Source organism: Talpa europaea (genome assembly GCF_964194135.1).
Source record: "Talpa europaea genome assembly, chromosome: 15".
Lineage (NCBI taxonomy): Eukaryota > Metazoa > Chordata > Mammalia > Eulipotyphla > Talpidae > Talpa > Talpa europaea.
In genome coordinates this window covers 71,289,934-71,308,482 of record NC_140083.1, presented here as the reverse complement: position 1 = coordinate 71,308,482, position 18,549 = coordinate 71,289,934, and positions in this window count along the sequence as shown.

Sequence of the window (18,549 nt, the reverse complement as noted above, 5' to 3'; positions counted from 1 at the left end):
ACACTCGGCGCGTTTCCCAGGCGAGTTTCTTCACGAGACAGAGACGTTGGTTATATTTCAAGGGCAGGTTGATTAGGGAAGGGATAAACCAGTGAAAGACCCTTGCAGAGACACAAGCGGGCAGGAAGAGCTGCCCCAGAAGGGACAGGTTCGCTGAGGGAGGCCTGCATGGTTGCAGGCGGGCCTGTGTCCTCGACAAGGGCAGGCAGGAGACTGTTGTCCTTCAGAGGAAAGAGTTGGTGACAAGAGGCACCTGCATAGTCACAGGTGGGCAGAGGGATGGCTGCCCAAGCCTGTGCAGACATTGCACTGATAGAGTCTTCTTCTGTTTTGGAGAGATCACTCCTTGTGAGCCTCAGTTGGTGGCTCATTTTGGATAACTGTGCAGAATCTGAAAGGGACCTAGATTCCACAATGGGCTCAATCTCCATATCTTTACCTTTGGATGCTCACTTGCTCACTGGGATACCTGCTTGGATGTTATGCTTTGTAATCTAGGGGTCTGGTGCCTCAGGATACTAGTCTGAGCCTAAGGATCTTGGTTTCCATAGCTGTGTCAATGGCTATGCTAATCTCTTCTACCCCCACCTCCTTGTGTGAGCCAGGTTTCTGGTCTTGTGGCACACCTCTTTTCAGGTTTTTTTTTTTTTTTCTATTCTTGTCCTCCATCAATCACCACCATCATCACCATCATCACCACCATCAACATCACCACCACCATCTTTACTTAAAAAGGTTATTATGTGCCAGACACCGTGCTAAGCATTTTACATGTATTATAACATTTATGTTTCTCATCACACAGTCCTGTGAGAGAGAGATATTTTTGCCATTTTTGAAGATGAGTCAACTGAGGAACTTGGCCAAGTTCATATGTGACAGGATAGTGTGGTCCAGGAGCCCAAGCTCAGCTGTCCGGTTCTAGGTGCTTCTCGAATCCACATATGTATGACCCACCTGTGGATTTTTCTAAAAGGTAGATTTTTTCTTTTTTTAAGATTTATTTATTTATTTATACAAGCACTGGGTACAGTCAGAAGCGCAAGAGGGTGAAAGAATTCACCAGAGCCAGAGCAGGGAACAGAATAGGCAAAAGACAGAAGTACACTGCTGAGGGGAGTAGGGGTGAGTCAGGAAATGTCTGCCTTCTGTGGGTCACTTCCTTGGTTGGCTGGGGATGGAACTCCTGCTGCAGAGGCTGCCCAGAGCTTCCCAGTGCTGTGCTGAACCCCTCGTGCCACCAGGGAGGCCCCACTTTTGAAGACATTGTACCAATTCTCTACAGCTGAGTGTCTTTCTGATGGTAGAAGGTACATGAACACTTCATACCTATAGAATCACACACATGCACACACACTTGTACAGACTCACATGCACACACTTGCACAGACACAGTGTAAGACATGCACACGCACCTAAAGGAAATAGTCCAAACACCTAATTACATACTTACTGGTAGGTCTGTTTCACTATCCTATTTCACCGTATTACCACCATATGACCACTTTGATTTTTCTAAAACTTTCTATAAATTTCACTGCTGCTGATAGGAATTTTAAAGGAAATTTCGGCATCTGACGACCCATGTGTTGGAAGTATGGGCGCATTCATACATGTGAAGCAAATGCATTCAGTTTCAAACCCTGATTTACTGTGTCATGGGAGAGACAGTTTCAACAATCCATTTCAGACTGTCTTCTGCAGGCAGGGAAAGAGCATGCAGATGCCTCTATGCCCCAGCGCCCCCGGGGGAAGAGCAGGTCACGTGGAGGTCCATCCTGCAGTGGGAAGCCAGTCTGTCCATCACGGCCCCCTCCTCGTGCCATCCCCGACCTGCGTTGGAAGAGAAGAGCCAATAAAGCCCAAGCACAGAGTTACCTGTTTAGGATACTCTTTTGTTAGTGAAATCCCCCAGGGAGTGCTGCACAGACTTAGATTTGACAAGGCTCAGATGGAAACCAGGAGGCCCTAGGAGCCGCCACTAACTAGAGGGTGAGTGAGTGTCCAACTTGGAATTTCAGTTTTTAAAAGCGACCCATCCAGGGGGATTTGCTACCGTGGATGTCAGTCCATGACAATGCCACTCAGACATCCTCTGCGCCATCCGTGTGCCCAGGGGCCGACAGCAGGGCTCTCCCAGCAAGGCGCAGGGTGGCCCTCCCGGGACAGAGCCTAAGAAGGGGAAGCAAGGCCCAGGGTTTGGAGCCTCTGGCCCTGGGGCCTCTGTAGGCTCCGCCCACACAGCTCTACACCCCTCCTGGGGCCCTGCACCTGCTCAACTGCCCCCCACCCCTCCCCTCCCGTCCTCCAACCACTCTGCTCCCCTCCAGGTGCTTCACCAGTTCCGTCGCCCTTTGGGCCCTTCACCTGCTCTGCTGCTTGGACTTCTGTGCCCCCGGACATCTGTGCTCCATGTCTGTGCGTCTCATGCTGCTCCTGGCCCCTCGGACTGGACCAGCCCCTGACCCCTCTCCAGAGCCTCGACCTCCCTTGGTGAGCTCCTTTTCACCTTGGCCACCAGGTGGCTGCCCTTTGGGGGCAGGGTGAATTCTTCAGAGTGTGGTGGTTATATTCTTAGTCTCTGTGGTGGTTTTTTCTATGCCATGGTGCGCAGAAACAGCAGACGTTCAATATAGCGCTGATTATTCTCCTCACTCTGGCCTTGCCGCTTTGCCTGGCCTTAAGGGTGGAATCCTGCCTTTCTGCAGGGGCCACCGCATTACTTTGGGGCAGGAGGCGAGAGCCACTTCTTGAGGGCGGTCTTCGGGAGGTGATGGAGGGCGGCGGGGCTGGGCTGGGGGTTCTGCTCCTGCCTTCCAGGCCCCCCTCCAGCTGGGAGCCTGGCAAGGTGGTGGTGGTGTGCTCCCAGGCATCCTCCATGGGGGGGCCTGGGAAGGAGGTGGTTCTGATGTGCAGGGCCTCCTCCAAGAGTGGGCCTAGCATGGAGGGGATGCTCTGCCCCCAGGCGTCCTCCAGCGGGGGGCCTAGCACAGAGATGGTGCTGTTCTGCAGCTGGGGGCCTGGCCTGGAGGTAAAACTCCGCTGGGAGGCTTCCTCCGGCAGGGAGACGCTCACGGACGAGGTCTTGCACGCCCACACCTCAGGCTGCAGGAGGCTCTCCTCCCAATCCAGGTCACATTGTGTGGCAGTGGGAGCGAAGTGCTCCTGGGAGGAGGCCTGGCTTGGCCCCTCTCCCTCGTCCCACTGCCCCTCCCCCTCCCCAGCGCAGAGTGTCTGCTCTGTCCCCATGACATCATTCAAACTTCCCTCCGCGATGACACTGACAATTTCGGGCCTCCAGCAATCCTGGCGGACCTCGGCTTCCATCACGGCCATGCCGTGGTGGCCGCCGGCCGGCTCCCCCAAGGGCGGGGATCCCTTCATCTGGACCCAGGGGTGTTCGATGACGCTCTCTAGGGTGCTCCGACTCTGGGGGTCCAGCACCAACATCTTACTGAGGAGGTCCCGGCAGTGGTCCGAGAGGTAGTCAGGCTTGTGGTAGTGCGCGCTCAGGACGCTGGCCCGGAGTTCCTGGTGGCTGGTCCCCGCGAAGGGCAGCTCCCCGGTGAGCATGTTGTAGAGGGTCACCCCCAGGCTCCAGACGTCCGCCTTGGGGCCTTTGTACGTCTGGTGGAGGTAGATCTCGGGGGCCAGGAATTCAGGGCTGCCACAACAGGTGCTCAGGCCCTCGTCGGCGCACCGGACACTGAGCCCGAAGTCCGCCAACTTGATGTTTCCGTTGTCGTCCATGAGCAGGTTCTCGGGCTTCAGGTCTCGGTGCGCGACGCCCTTGCTGTGGCAGTACGAGAGGGCCGAGAGCACCTGCCGGAAAATGCGGCGGGCCTCGCTCTCGGGCAGGCGCCCGCGCTCGTTGAGGTAGCCCTCCAGGTCGCCCCCTTTCGCCAACTCCATCACCAGCATGACCTCCGCCCCGGTGTCCACCACCTCAAAGAGCCGGACGATGTTTGGGTGGTGCAGGGCGCGCATGCAGCCCACCTCATGGGCCAGGAACTCGGGGCTGGGCATCTTGGCCTTGCGCATGACTTTGATGGCCACCTTCCTGCCGGTGCGGGCGTGCTGCGCCAGCTTCACCTTGGAGAAGGAGCCCTCCCCCAGCGTGCGCAGCATCAGGTAGTGTTTGAGCTTGGCCTCCTTAGGAGCGAGGCGCTTCGTCATAGCGAGTGCGGACCCCGGCTCACTGCTCTCACGGCCCTGGCTGTTCTCAAACGGCCCTGAGATACCTCTCCTCATCGCTCTAGCTCTATTATCTTAACAAACGTACTATTAATGTAATATTAATAGTAATCACAAAACACCCACTAAGCTAACTAAATGCTAATAGTGCTAACTTAACTCCCCAACAGTACTAACTAAGCTACCCTTACTAACAATGCTAATACTAACTAGCTACACGCAAAAATAAATGAAAATAATGTAAATATATGATTAAAGCAAACCAATCACAAGCTAACCACAAAACATAGAACAACACAAAGACAAAACGAACAAACCACAAGAGAACAAACAACAATCAGAAACTAACAAGTAAAATAAAAAAAACAGACAAACAACAAAGGGAAAAACACAACAAACAACAAATAACAACAGAAGGGAAAATGGGGGAAATCAAAAAAAAGAAAAAGAAAAAAATTCGAAACGGAAATTAAAAAACCAAAAATTAAAATAATAAAACAAAAAATAAAATAAAAAACAAAAAAATTAAAATGATAAAGGAAAATAATTAAAAATGGAAAAAATAAGCAAATAAAGCAATAAAGGAAAATAAGAAAAAACAAAGAAACAAAATAACTAAAATAAAGAACGAAAATAAAGAACTAAAGTAAATGAATAAATCAATCAATGAAAAGAAAACCCAGTAATCCAAAACGCGCTCTCTCTCCCTCCGCTGTCCGAGTCCACAGGTCACTATCCCAAAGCTTCCTGGCTCTTAAGGACACAGATGCAGGCCGGGCAGGGCTTATATAGGCTCTGCCGGTGGCGGCGCCATCACAGTGGCTCTTTATGGAGTCAGAGCCAGAAGCCGCAGCCATTGGCTGAGGGAAACCCAGTGGTTTCTCAGCCTTAATGAAAAAGCAGCTGCCAAGAGGCGTGTTTATAGGACTTACTAGAGATTGACATTTACCCACTTAAAGAAAACCCGTAGAATGCTTGAGAGGCTGTTTCATGTGTAGTGAGAAAACCTTTCTGTCGGCTCATCAGTCACCATTCTGCGACCTCTTTTTTTTTTTTTTTTTTTTTTCCCATTTTCTGTACTACCACCACCCTCACCACCACCACCATCCTCACTGTTGTGGTTTTTGGAACCTGTGGGTTTGGAGTGCGGGGTCCTTGGGTTCACCCTGGGAAAGGGGTCACCAGAGCTCCCATTTTAGCGACACTCGGCGCGTTTCCCAGGCGAGTTTCTTCACGAGACAGAGACGTTGGTTATATTTCAAGGGCAGGTTGATTAGGGAAGGGATAAACCAGTGAAAGACCCTTGCAGAGACACAAGCGGGCAGGAAGAGCTGCCCCAGAAGGGACAGGTTCGCTGAGGGAGGCCTGCATGGTTGCAGGCGGGCCTGTGTCCTCGACAAGGGCAGGCAGGAGACTGTTGTCCTTCAGAGGAAAGAGTTGGTGACAAGAGGCACCTGCATAGTCACAGGTGGGCAGAGGGATGGCTGCCCAAGCCTGTGCAGACATTGCACTGATAGAGTCTTCTTCTGTTTTGGAGAGATCACTCCTTGTGAGCCTCAGTTGGTGGCTCATTTTGGATAACTGTGCAGAATCTGAAAGGGACCTAGATTCCACAATGGGCTCAATCTCCATATCTTTACCTTTGGATGCTCACTTGCTCACTGGGATACCTGCTTGGATGTTATGCTTTGTAATCTAGGGGTCTGGTGCCTCAGGATACTAGTCTGAGCCTAAGGATCTTGGTTTCCATAGCTGTGTCAATGGCTATGCTAATCTCTTCTACCCCCACCTCCTTGTGTGAGCCAGGTTTCTGGTCTTGTGGCACACCTCTTTTCAGGTTTTTTTTTTTTTTTCTATTCTTGTCCTCCATCAATCACCACCATCATCACCATCATCACCACCATCAACATCACCACCACCATCTTTACTTAAAAAGGTTATTATGTGCCAGACACCGTGCTAAGCATTTTACATGTATTATAACATTTATGTTTCTCATCACACAGTCCTGTGAGAGAGAGATATTTTTGCCATTTTTGAAGATGAGTAAACTGAGGAACTTGGCCAAGTTCATATGTGACAGGATAGTGTGGTCCAGGAGCCCAAGCTCAGCTGTCCGGTTCTAGGTGCTTCTCGAATCCACATATGTATGACCCACCTGTGGATTTTTCTAAAAGGTAGATTTTTTCTTTTTTTAAGATTTATTTATTTATTTATACAAGCACTGGGTACAGTCAGAAGCGCAAGAGGGTGAAAGAATTCACCAGAGCCAGAGCAGGGAACAGAATAGGCAAAAGACAGAAGTACACTGCTGAGGGGAGTAGGGGTGAGTCAGGAAATGTCTGCCTTCTGTGGGTCACTTCCTTGGTTGGCTGGGGATGGAACTCCTGCTGCAGAGGCTGCCCAGAGCTTCCCAGTGCTGTGCTGAACCCCTCGTGCCACCAGGGAGGCCCCACTTTTGAAGACATTGTACCAATTCTCTACAGCTGAGTGTCTTTCTGATGGTAGAAGGTACATGAACACTTCATACCTATAGAAGCACACACATGCACACACACTTGTACAGACTCACATGCACACACTTGCACAGACACAGTGTAAGACATGCACACGCACCTAAAGGAAATAGTCCAAACACCTAATTACATACTTACTGGTAGGTCTGTTTCACTATCCTATTTCACCGTATTACCACCATATGACCACTTTGATTTTTCTAAAACTTTCTATAAATTTCACTGCTGCTGATAGGAATTTTAAAGGAAATTTCGGCATCTGACGACCCATGTGTTGGAAGTATGGGCGCATTCATACATGTGAAGCAAATGCATTCAGTTTCAAACACTGATTTACTGTGTCATGGGAGAGACAGTTTCAACAATCCATTTCAGACTGTCTTCTGCAGGCAGGGAAAGAGCATGCAGATGCCTCTATGCCCCAGCGCCCCCGGGGGAAGAGCAGGTCACGTGGAGGTCCATCCTGCAGTGGGAAGCCAGTCTGTCCATCACGGCCCCCTCCTCGTGCCATCCCCGACCTGCGTTGGAAGAGAAGAGCCAATAAAGCCCAAGCACAGAGTTACCTGTTTAGGATACTCTTTTGTTAGTGAAATCCCCCAGGGAGTGCTGCACAGACTTAGATTTGACAAGGCTCAGATGGAAACCAGGAGGCCCTAGGAGCCGCCACTAACTAGAGGGTGAGTGAGTGTCCAACTTGGAATTTCAGTGTTTAAAAGCGACCCATCCAGGGGGATTTGCTACCGTGGATGTCAGTCCATGACAATGCCACTCAGACATCCTCTGCGCCATCCGTGTGCCCAGGGGCCGACAGCAGGGCTCTCCCAGCAAGGCGCAGGGTGGCCCTCCCGGGACAGAGCCTAAGAAGGGGAAGCAAGGCCCAGGGTTTGGAGCCTCTGGCCCTGGGGCCTCTGTAGGCTCCGCCCACACAGCTCTACAACCCTCCTGGGGCCCTGCACCTGCTCAACTGCCCCCCACCCCTCCCCTCCCCTCCTCCAACCACTCTGCTCCCCTCCAGGTGCTTCACCAGTTCCGTCGCCCTTTGGGCCCTTCACCTGCTCTGCTGCTTGGACTTCTGTGCCCCCGGACATCTGTGCTCCATGTCTGTGCGTCTCATGCTGCTCCTGGCCCCTCGGACTGGACCAGCCCCTGACCCCTCTCCAGAGCCTCGACCTCCCTTGGTGAGCTCCTTTTCACCTTGGCCACCAGGTGGCTGCCCTTTGGGGGCAGGGTGAATTCTTCAGAGTGTGGTGGTTATATTCTTAGTCTCTATGGTGGTTTTGTCTATGCCATGGTGCGCAGAAACAGCAGACGTTCAATATAGCGCTGATTATTCTCCTCACTCTGGCCTTGCCGCTTTGCCTGGCCTTAAGGGTGGAATCCTGCCTTTCTGCAGGGGCCACCGCATTACTTTGGGGCAGGAGGCGAGAGCCACTTCTTGAGGGCGGTCTTAGGGAGGTGATGGAGGGCGGCGGGGCTGGGCTGGGGGTTCTGCTCCTGCCTTCCAGGCCCCCCTCCAGCTGGGAGCCTGGCAAGGTGGTGGTGGTGTGCTCCCAGGCATCCTCCATGGGGGGGCCTGGGAAGGAGGTGGTTCTGATGTGCAGGGCCTCCTCCAAGAGTGGGCCTAGCATGGAGGGGATGCTCTGCCCCCAGGCGTCCTCCAGCAGGGGGCCTAGCACAGAGATGGTGCTGTTCTGCAGCTGGGGGCCTGGCCTGGAGGTAAAACTCCGCTGGGAGGCTTCCTTGCACACCCACACCTCAGGCTGCAGGAGGCTCTCCTCCCAATCCAGGTCACATTGTGTGGCAGTGGGAGCGAAGTGCTCCTGGGAGGAGGCCTGGCTTGGCCCCTCTCCCTCGTCCCACTGCCCCTCCCCCTCCCCAGCGCAGAGTGTCTGCTCTGTCCCCATGACATCATTAAAACTTCCCTCCGCGATGACACTGACAATTTCGGGCCTCCAGCAATCCTGGCGGACCTCGGCTTCCATCACGGCCATGCCGTGGTGGCCGCCGGCCGGCTCCCCCAAGGGCGGGGATCCCTTCATCTGGACCCAGGGGTGTTCGATGACGCTCTCTAGGGTGCTCCGACTCTGGGGGTCCAGCACCAACATCTTACTGAGGAGGTCCCGGCAGTGGTCCGAGAGGTAGTCAGGCTTGTGGTAGTGCGCGCTCAGGACGCTGGCCCGGAGTTCCTGATGGCTGGTCCCCGCGAAGGGCAGCTCCCCGGTGAGCATGTTGTAGAGGGTCACCCCCAGGCTCCAGACGTCCGCCTTGGGGCCTTTGTACGTCTGGTGGAGGTAGATCTCGGGGGCCAGGAATTCAGGGCTGCCACAACAGGTGCTCAGGCCCTCGTCGGCGCACCGGACACTGAGCCCGAAGTCCGCCAACTTGATGTTTCCGTTGTCGTCCATGAGCAGGTTCTCGGGCTTCAGGTCTCGGTGCGCGACGCCCTTGCTGTGGCAGTACGAGAGGGCCGAGAGCACCTGCCGGAAAATGCGGCGGGCCTCGCTCTCGGGCAGGCGCCCGCGCTCGTTGAGGTAGCCCTCCAGGTCGCCCCCTTTCGCCAACTCCATCACCAGCATGACCTCCGCCCCGGTGTCCACCACCTCAAAGAGCCGGACGATGTTTGGGTGGTGCAGGGCGCGCATGCAGCCCACCTCGCGGGCCAGGAACTCGGGGCTGGGCATCTTGGCCTTGCGCATGACTTTGATGGCCACCTTCCTGCCGGTGCGGGCGTGCTGCGCCAGCTTCACCTTGGAGAAGGAGCCCTCCCCCAGCGTGCGCAGCATCAGGTAGTGTTGGAGCTTGGCCTCCTTAGGAGCGAGGCGCTTCGTCATAGCGAGTGCGGACCCCGGCTCACTGCTCTCACGGCCCTGGCTGTTCTCAAACGGCCCTGAGATACCTCTCCTCATCGCTCTAGCTCTATTATCTTAACAAACGTACTATTAATCTAATATTAATAGTAATCACAAAACACCCACTAAGCTAACTAAATGCTAATAGTGCTAACTTAACTCCCCAACAGTACTAACTAAGCTACCCTTACTAACAATGCTAATACTAACTAGCTACACGCAAAAATAAATGAAAATAATGTAAATATATGATAAAAGCAAACCAATCACAAGCTAACCACAAAACATAGAACAACACAAAGACAAAAAGAACAAACCACAAGAGAACAAACAACAATCAGAAACTAACAAGTAAAATAAAAAAAACAGACAAACAACAAAGGGAAAAACACAACAAACAACAAATAACAACAGAAGGGAAAATGGGGGAAATCAAAAAAAAGAAAAAGAAAAAAATTCGAAACGGAAATTAAAAAACCAAAAATTAAAATAATAAAACAAAAAATAAAATAAAAAACTAAAAAATTAAAATGATAAAGGAAAATAATTAAAAATGGAAAAAATAAGCAAATAAAGCAATAAAGGAAAATAAGAAAAAACAAAGAAACAAAATAACTAAAATAAAGAACGAAAATAAAGAACTAAAGTAAATGAATAAATAAATCAATCAAAAGAAAACCCAGTAATCCAAATCGCGCTCTCTCTCCCTCCGCTGTCCGAGTCCACAGGTCACTATCCCAAAGCTTCCTGGCTCTTAAGGACACAGATGCAGGCCGGGCAGGGCTTATATAGGCTCTGCCGGTGGCGGCGCCATCACAGTGGCTCTTTATGGAGTCAGAGCCAGAAGCCGCAGCCATTGGCTGAGGGAAACCCAGTGGTTTCTCAGCCTTAATGAAAAAGCAGCTGCCAAGAGGCGTGTTTATAGGACTTACTAGAGATTGACATTTACCCACTTAAAGAAAACCCGTAGAATGCTTGAGAGGCTGTTTCATGTGTAGTGAGAAAACCTTTCTGTCGGCTCATCAGTCACCATTCTGCGACCTCTTTTTTTTTTTTTTTTTTTTTTCCCATTTTCTGTACTACCACCACCCTCACCACCACCACCATCCTCACTGTTGTGGTTTTTGGAACCTGTGGGTTTGGAGTGCGGGGTCCTTGGGTTCACCCTGGGAAAGGGGTCACCAGAGCTCCCATTTTAGCGACACTCGGCGCGTTTCCCAGGCGAGTTTCTTCACGAGACAGAGACGTTGGTTATATTTCAAGGGCAGGTTGATTAGGGAAGGGATAAACCAGTGAAAGACCCTTGCAGAGACACAAGCGGGCAGGAAGAGCTGCCCCAGAAGGGACAGGTTCGCTGAGGGAGGCCTGCATGGTTGCAGGCGGGCCTGTGTCCTCGACAAGGGCAGGCAGGAGACTGTTGTCCTTCAGAGGAAAGAGTTGGTGACAAGAGGCACCTGCATAGTCACAGGTGGGCAGAGGGATGGCTGCCCAAGCCTGTGCAGACATTGCACTGATAGAGTCTTCTTCTGTTTTGGAGAGATCACTCCTTGTGAGCCTCAGTTGGTGGCTCATTTTGGATAACTGTGCAGAATCTGAAAGGGACCTAGATTCCACAATGGGCTCAATCTCCATATCTTTACCTTTGGATGCTCACTTGCTCACTGGGATACCTGCTTGGATGTTATGCTTTGTAATCTAGGGGTCTGGTGCCTCAGGATACTAGTCTGAGCCTAAGGATCTTGGTTTCCATAGCTGTGTCAATGGCTATGCTAATCTCTTCTACCCCCACCTCCTTGTGTGAGCCAGGTTTCTGGTCTTGTGGCACACCTCTTTTCAGGTTTTTTTTTTTTTTTCTATTCTTGTCCTCCATCAATCACCACCATCATCACCATCATCACCACCATCAACATCACCACCACCATCTTTACTTAAAAAGGTTATTATGTGCCAGACACCGTGCTAAGCATTTTACATGTATTATAACATTTATGTTTCTCATCACACAGTCCTGTGAGAGAGAGATATTTTTGCCATTTTTGAAGATGAGTCAACTGAGGAACTTGGCCAAGTTCATATGTGACAGGATAGTGTGGTCCAGGAGCCCAAGCTCAGCTGTCCGGTTCTAGGTGCTTCTCGAATCCACATATGTATGACCCACCTGTGGATTTTTCTAAAAGGTAGATTTTTTCTTTTTTTAAGATTTATTTATTTATTTATACAAGCACTGGGTACAGTCAGAAGCGCAAGAGGGTGAAAGAATTCACCAGAGCCAGAGCAGGGAACAGAATAGGCAAAAGACAGAAGTACACTGCTGAGGGGAGTAGGGGTGAGTCAGGAAATGTCTGCCTTCTGTGGGTCACTTCCTTGGTTGGCTGGGGATGGAACTCCTGCTGCAGAGGCTGCCCAGAGCTTCCCAGTGCTGTGCTGAACCCCTCGTGCCACCAGGGAGGCCCCACTTTTGAAGACATTGTACCAATTCTCTACAGCTGAGTGTCTTTCTGATGGTAGAAGGTACATGAACACTTCATACCTATAGAAGCACACACATGCACACACACTTGTACAGACTCACATGCACACACTTGCACAGACACAGTGTAAGACATGCACACGCACCTAAAGGAAATAGTCCAAACACCTAATTACATACTTACTGGTAGGTCTGTTTCACTATCCTATTTCACCGTATTACCACCATATGACCACTTTGATTTTTCTAAAACTTTCTATAAATTTCACTGCTGCTGATAGGAATTTTAAAGGAAATTTCGGCATCTGACGACCCATGTGTTGGAAGTATGGGCGCATTCATACATGTGAAGCAAATGCATTCAGTTTCAAACACTGATTTACTGTGTCATGGGAGAGACAGTTTCAACAATCCATTTCAGACTGTCTTCTGCAGGCAGGGAAAGAGCATGCAGATGCCTCTATGCCCCAGGGCCCCCGGGGGAAGAGCAGGTCACGTGGAGGTCCATCCTGCAGTGGGAAGCCAGTCTGTCCATCACGGCCCCCTCCTCGTGCCATCCCCGACCTGCGTTGGAAGAGAAGAGCCAATAAAGCCCAAGCACAGAGTTACCTGTTTAGGATACTCTTTTGTTAGTGAAATCCCCCAGGGAGTGCTGCACAGACTTAGATTTGACAAGGCTCAGATGGAAACCAGGAGGCCCTAGGAGCCGCCACTAACTAGAGGGTGAGTGAGTGTCCAACTTGGAATTTCAGTTTTTAAAAGCGACCCATCCAGGGGGATTTGCTACCGTGGATGTCAGTCCATGACAATGCCACTCAGACATCCTCTGCGCCATCCGTGTGCCCAGGGGCCGACAGCAGGGCTCTCCCAGCAAGGCGCAGGGTGGCCCTCCCGGGACAGAGCCTAAGAAGGGGAAGCAAGGCCCAGGGTTTGGAGCCTCTGGCCCTGGGGCCTCTGTAGGCTCTGCCCACACAGCTCTACAACCCTCCTGGGGCCCTGCACCTGCTCAACTGCCCCCCAACCCTCCCCTCCCCTCCTCCAACCACTCTGCTCCCCTCCAGGTGCTTCACCAGTTCCGTCGCCCTTTGGGCCCTTCACCTGCTCTGCTGCTTGGACTTCTGTGCCCCCGGACATCTGTGCTCCATGTCTGTGCGTCTCATGCTGCTCCTGGCCCCTCGGACTGGACCAGCCCCTGACCCCTCTCCAGAGCCTCGACCTCCCTTGGTGAGCTCCTTTTCACCTTGGCCACCAGGTGGCTGCCCTTTGGGGGCAGGGTGAATTCTTCAGAGTGTGGTGGTTATATTCTTAGTCTCTATGGTGGTCTTGTCTATGCCATGGTGCGCAGAAACAGCAGACGTTCAATATAGCGCTGATTATTCTCCTCACTCTGGCCTTGCCGCTTTGCCTGGCCTTAAGGGTGGAATCCTGCCTTTCTGCAGGGGCCACCGCATTACTTTGGGGCAGGAGGCGAGAGCCACTTCTTGAGGGCGGTCTTAGGGAGGTGATGGAGGGCGGCGGGGCTGGGCTGGGGGTTCTGCTCCTGCCTTCCAGGCCCCCCTCCAGCTGGGAGCCTGGCAAGGTGGTGGTGGTGTGCTCCCAGGCATCCTCCATGGGGGGGCCTGGGAAGGAGGTGGTTCTGATGTGCAGGGCCTCCTCCAAGAGTGGGCCTAGCATGGAGGGGATGCTCTGCCCCCAGGCGTCCTCCAGCAGGGGGCCTAGCACAGAGATGGTGCTGTTCTGCAGCTGGGGGCCTGGCCTGGAGGTAAAACTCCGCTGGGAGGCTTCCTTGCACACCCACACCTCAGGCTGCAGGAGGCTCTCCTCCCAATCCAGGTCACATTGTGTGGCAGTGGGAGCGAAGTGCTCCTGGGAGGAGGCCTGGCTTGGCCCCTCTCCCTCGTCCCACTGCCCCTCCCCCTCCCCAGCGCAGAGTGTCTGCTCTGTCCCCATGACATCATTAAAACTTCCCTCCGCGATGACACTGACAATTTCGGGCCTCCAGCAATCCTGGCGGACCTCGGCTTCCATCACGGCCATGCCGTGGTGGCCGCCGGCCGGCTCCCCCAAGGGCGGGGATCCCTTCATCTGGACCCAGGGGTGTTCGATGACGCTCTCTAGGGTGCTCCGACTCTGGGGGTCCAGCACCAACATCTTACTGAGGAGGTCCCGGCAGTGGTCCGAGAGGTAGTCAGGCTTGTGGTAGTGCGCGCTCAGGACGCTGGCCCGGAGTTCCTGGTGGCTGGTCCCCGCGAAGGGCAGCTCCCCGGTGAGCATGTTGTAGAGGGTCACCCCCAGGCTCCAGACGTCCGCCTTGGGGCCTTTGTACGTCTGGTGGAGGTAGATCTCGGGGGCCAGGAATTCAGGGCTGCCACAACAGGTGCTCAGGCCCTCGTCGGCGCACCGGACACTGAGCCCGAAGTCCGCCAACTTGATGTTTCCGTTGTCGTCCATGAGCAGGTTCTCGGGCTTCAGGTCTCGGTGCGCGACGCCCTTGCTGTGGCAGTACGAGAGGGCCGAGAGCACCTGCCGGAAAATGCGGCGGGCCTCGCTCTCGGGCAGGCGCCCGCGCTCGTTGAGGTAGCCCTCCAGGTCGCCCCCTTTCGCCAACTCCATCACCAGCATGACCTCCGCCCCGGTGTCCACCACCTCAAAGAGCCGGACGATGTTTGGGTGGTGCAGGGCGCGCATGCAGCCCACCTCGCGGGCCAGGAACTCGGGGCTGGGCATCTTGGCCTTGCGCATGACTTTGATGGCCACCTTCCTGCCGGTGCGGGCGTGCTGCGCCAGCTTCACCTTGGAGAAGGAGCCCTCCCCCAGCGTGCGCAGCATCAGGTAGTGTTGGAGCTTGGCCTCCTTAGGAGCGAGGCGCTTCGTCATAGCGAGTGCGGACCCCGGCTCACTGCTCTCACGGCCCTGGCTGTTCTCAAACGGCCCTGAGATACCTCTCCTCATCGCTCTAGCTCTATTATCTTAACAAACGTACTATTAATCTAATATTAATAGTAATCACAAAACACCCACTAAGCTAACTAAATGCTAATAGTGCTAACTTAACTCCCCAACAGTACTAACTAAGCTACCCTTACTAACAATGCTAATACTAACTAGCTACACGCAAAAATAAATGAAAATAATGTAAATATATGATAAAAGCAAACCAATCACAAGCTAGCCACAAAACATAGAACAACAGAAAGACAAAACGAACAAACCACAAGAGAACAAACAACAATCAGAAACTAACAAGTAAAATAAAAAAAACAGACAAACAACAAAGGGAAAAACACAACAAACAACAAATAACAACAGAAGGGAAAATGGGGGAAATCAAAAAAAAGAAAAAGAAAAAAATTCGAAACGGAAATTAAAAAACCAAAAATTAAAATAATAAAACAAAAAAATAAAATAAAAAACTAAAAAATTAAAATGATAAAGGAAAATAATTAAAAATGGAAAAAATAAGCAAATAAAGCAATAAAGGAAAATAAGAAAAAACAAAGAAACAAAATAACTAAAATAAAGAACGAAAATAAAGAACTAAAGTAAATGAATAAATCAATCAATCAAAAGAAAACCCAGTAATCCAAAACGCGCTCTCTCTCCCTCCGCTGTCCGAGTCCACAGGTCACTATCCCAAAGCTTCCTGGCTCTTAAGGACACAGATGCAGGCCGGGCAGGGCTTATATAGGCTCTGCCGGTGGCGGCGCCATCACAGTGGCTCTTTATGGAGTCAGAGCCAGAAGCCGCAGCCATTGGCTGAGGGAAACCCAGTGGTTTCTCAGCCTTAATGAAAAAGCAGCTGCCAAGAGGCGTGTTTATAGGACTTACTAGAGATTGACATTTACCCACTTAAAGAAAACCCGTAGAATGCTTGAGAGGCTGTTTCATGTGTAGTGAGAAAACCTTTCTGTCGGCTCATCAGTCACCATTCTGCGACCTCTTTTTTTTTTTTTTTTTTTTTCCCATTTTCTGTACTACCACCACCCTCACCACCACCACCATCCTCACTGTTGTGGTTTTTGGAACCTGTGGGTTTGGAGTGCGGGGTCCTTGGGTTCACCCTGGGAAAGGGGTCACCAGAGCTCCCATTTTAGCGACACTCGGCGCGTTTCCCAGGCGAGTTTCTTCACGAGACAGAGACGTTGGTTATATTTCAAGGGCAGGTTGATTAGGGAAGGGATAAACCAGTGAAAGACCCTTGCAGAGACACAAGCGGGCAGGAAGAGCTGCCCCAGAAGGGACAGGTTCGCTGAGGGAGGCCTGCATGGTTGCAGGCGGGCCTGTGTCCTCGACAAGGGCAGGCAGGAGACTGTTGTCCTTCAGAGGAAAGAGTTGGTGACAAGAGGCACCTGCATAGTCACAGGTGGGCAGAGGGATGGCTGCCCAAGCCTGTGCAGACATTGCACTGATAGAGTCTTCTTCTGTTTTGGAGAGATCACTCCTTGTGAGCCTCAGTTGGTGGCTCATTTTGGATAACTATGCAGAATCTGAAAGGGACCTAGATTCCACAATGGGCTCAATCTCCATATCTTTACCTTTGGATGCTCACTTGCTCACTGGGATACCTGCTTGGATGTTATGCTTTGTAATCTAGGGGTCTGGTGCCTCAGGATACTAGTCTGAGCCTAAGGATCTTGGTTTCCATAGCTGTGTCAATGGCTATGCTAATCTCTTCTACCCCCACCTCCTTGTGTGAGCCAGGTTTCTGGTCTTGTGGCACACCTCTTTTCAGGTTTTTTTTTTTTTTTCTATTCTTGTCCTCCATCAATCACCACCATCATCACCATCATCACCACCATCAACATCACCACCACCATCTTTACTTAAAAAGGTTATTATGTGCCAGATACCGTGCTAAGCATTTTACATGTATTATAACATTTATGTTTCTCATCACACAGTCCTGTGAGAGAGAGATATTTTTGCCATTTTTGAAGATGAGTAAACTGAGGAACTTGGCCAAGTTCATATGTGACAGGATAGTGTGGTCCAGGAGCCCAAGCTCAGCTGTCCGGTTCTAGGTGCTTCTCGAATCCACATATGTATGACCCACCTGTGGATTTTTCTAAAAGGTAGATTTTTTCTTTTTTTAAGATTTATTTATTTATTTATACAAGCACTGGGTACAGTCAGAAGCGCAAGAGGGTGAAAGAATTCACCAGAGCCAGAGCAGGGAACAGAATAGGCAAAAGACAGAAGTACACTGCTGAGGGGAGTAGGGGTGAGTCAGGAAATGTCTGCCTTCTGTGGGTCACTTCCTTGGTTGGCTGGGGATGGAACTCCTGCTGCAGAGGCTGCCCAGAGCTTCCCAGTGCTGTGCTGAACCCCTCGTGCCACCAGGGAGGCCCCACTTTTGAAGACATTGTACCAATTCTCTACAGCTGAGTGTCTTTCTGATGGTAGAAGGTACATGAACACTTCATACCTATAGAAGCACACACATGCACACACACTTGTACAGACTCACATGCACACACTTGCACAGACACAGTGTAAGACATGCACACGCACCTAAAGGAAATAGTCCAAACACCTAATTACATACTTACTGGTAGGTCTGTTTCACTATCCTATTTCACCGTATTACCACCATATGACCACTTTGATTTTTCTAAAACTTTCTATAAATTTCACTGCTGCTGATAGGAATTTTAAAGGAAATTTCGGCATCTGACGACCCATGTGTTGGAAGTATGGGCGCATTCATACATGTGAAGCAAATGCATTCAGTTTCAAACACTGATTTACTGTGTCATGGGAGAGACAGTTTCAACAATCCATTTCAGACTGTCTTCTGCAGGCAGGGAAAGAGCATGCAGATGCCTCTATGCCCCAGCGCCCCCGGGTGAAGAGCAGGTCACGTGGAGGTCCATCCTGCAGTGGGAAGCCAGTCTGTCCATCACGGCCCCCTCCTCGTGCCATCCCCGACCTGCGTTGGAAGAGAAGAGCCAATAAAGCCCAAGCACAGAGTTACCTGTTTAGGATACTCTTTTGTTAGTGAAATCCCCCAGGGAGTGCTGCACAGACTTAGATTTGACAAGGCTCAGATGGAAACCAGGAGGCCCTAGGAGCCGCCACTAACTAGAGGGTGAGTGAGTGTCCAACTTGGAATTTCAGTTTTTAAAAGCGACCCATCCAGGGGGATTTGCTACCGTGGATGTCAGTCCATGACAATGCCACTCAGACATCCTCTGCGCCATCCGTGTGCCCAGGGGCCGACAGCAGGGCTCTCCCAGCAAGGCGCAGGGTGGCCCTCCCGGGACAGAGCCTAAGAAGGGGAAGCAAGGCCCAGGGTTTGGAGCCTCTGGCCCTGGGGCCTCTGTAGGCTCTGCCCACACAGCTCTACAACCCTCCTGGGGCCCTGCACCTGCTCAACTGCCCCCCACCCCTCCCCTCCCCTCCTCCAACCACTCTGCTCCCCTCCAGGTGCTTCACCAGTTCCGTCGCCCTTTGGGCCCTTCACCTGCTCTGCTGCTTGGACTTCTGTGCCCCCGGACATCTGTGCTCCATGTCTGTGCGT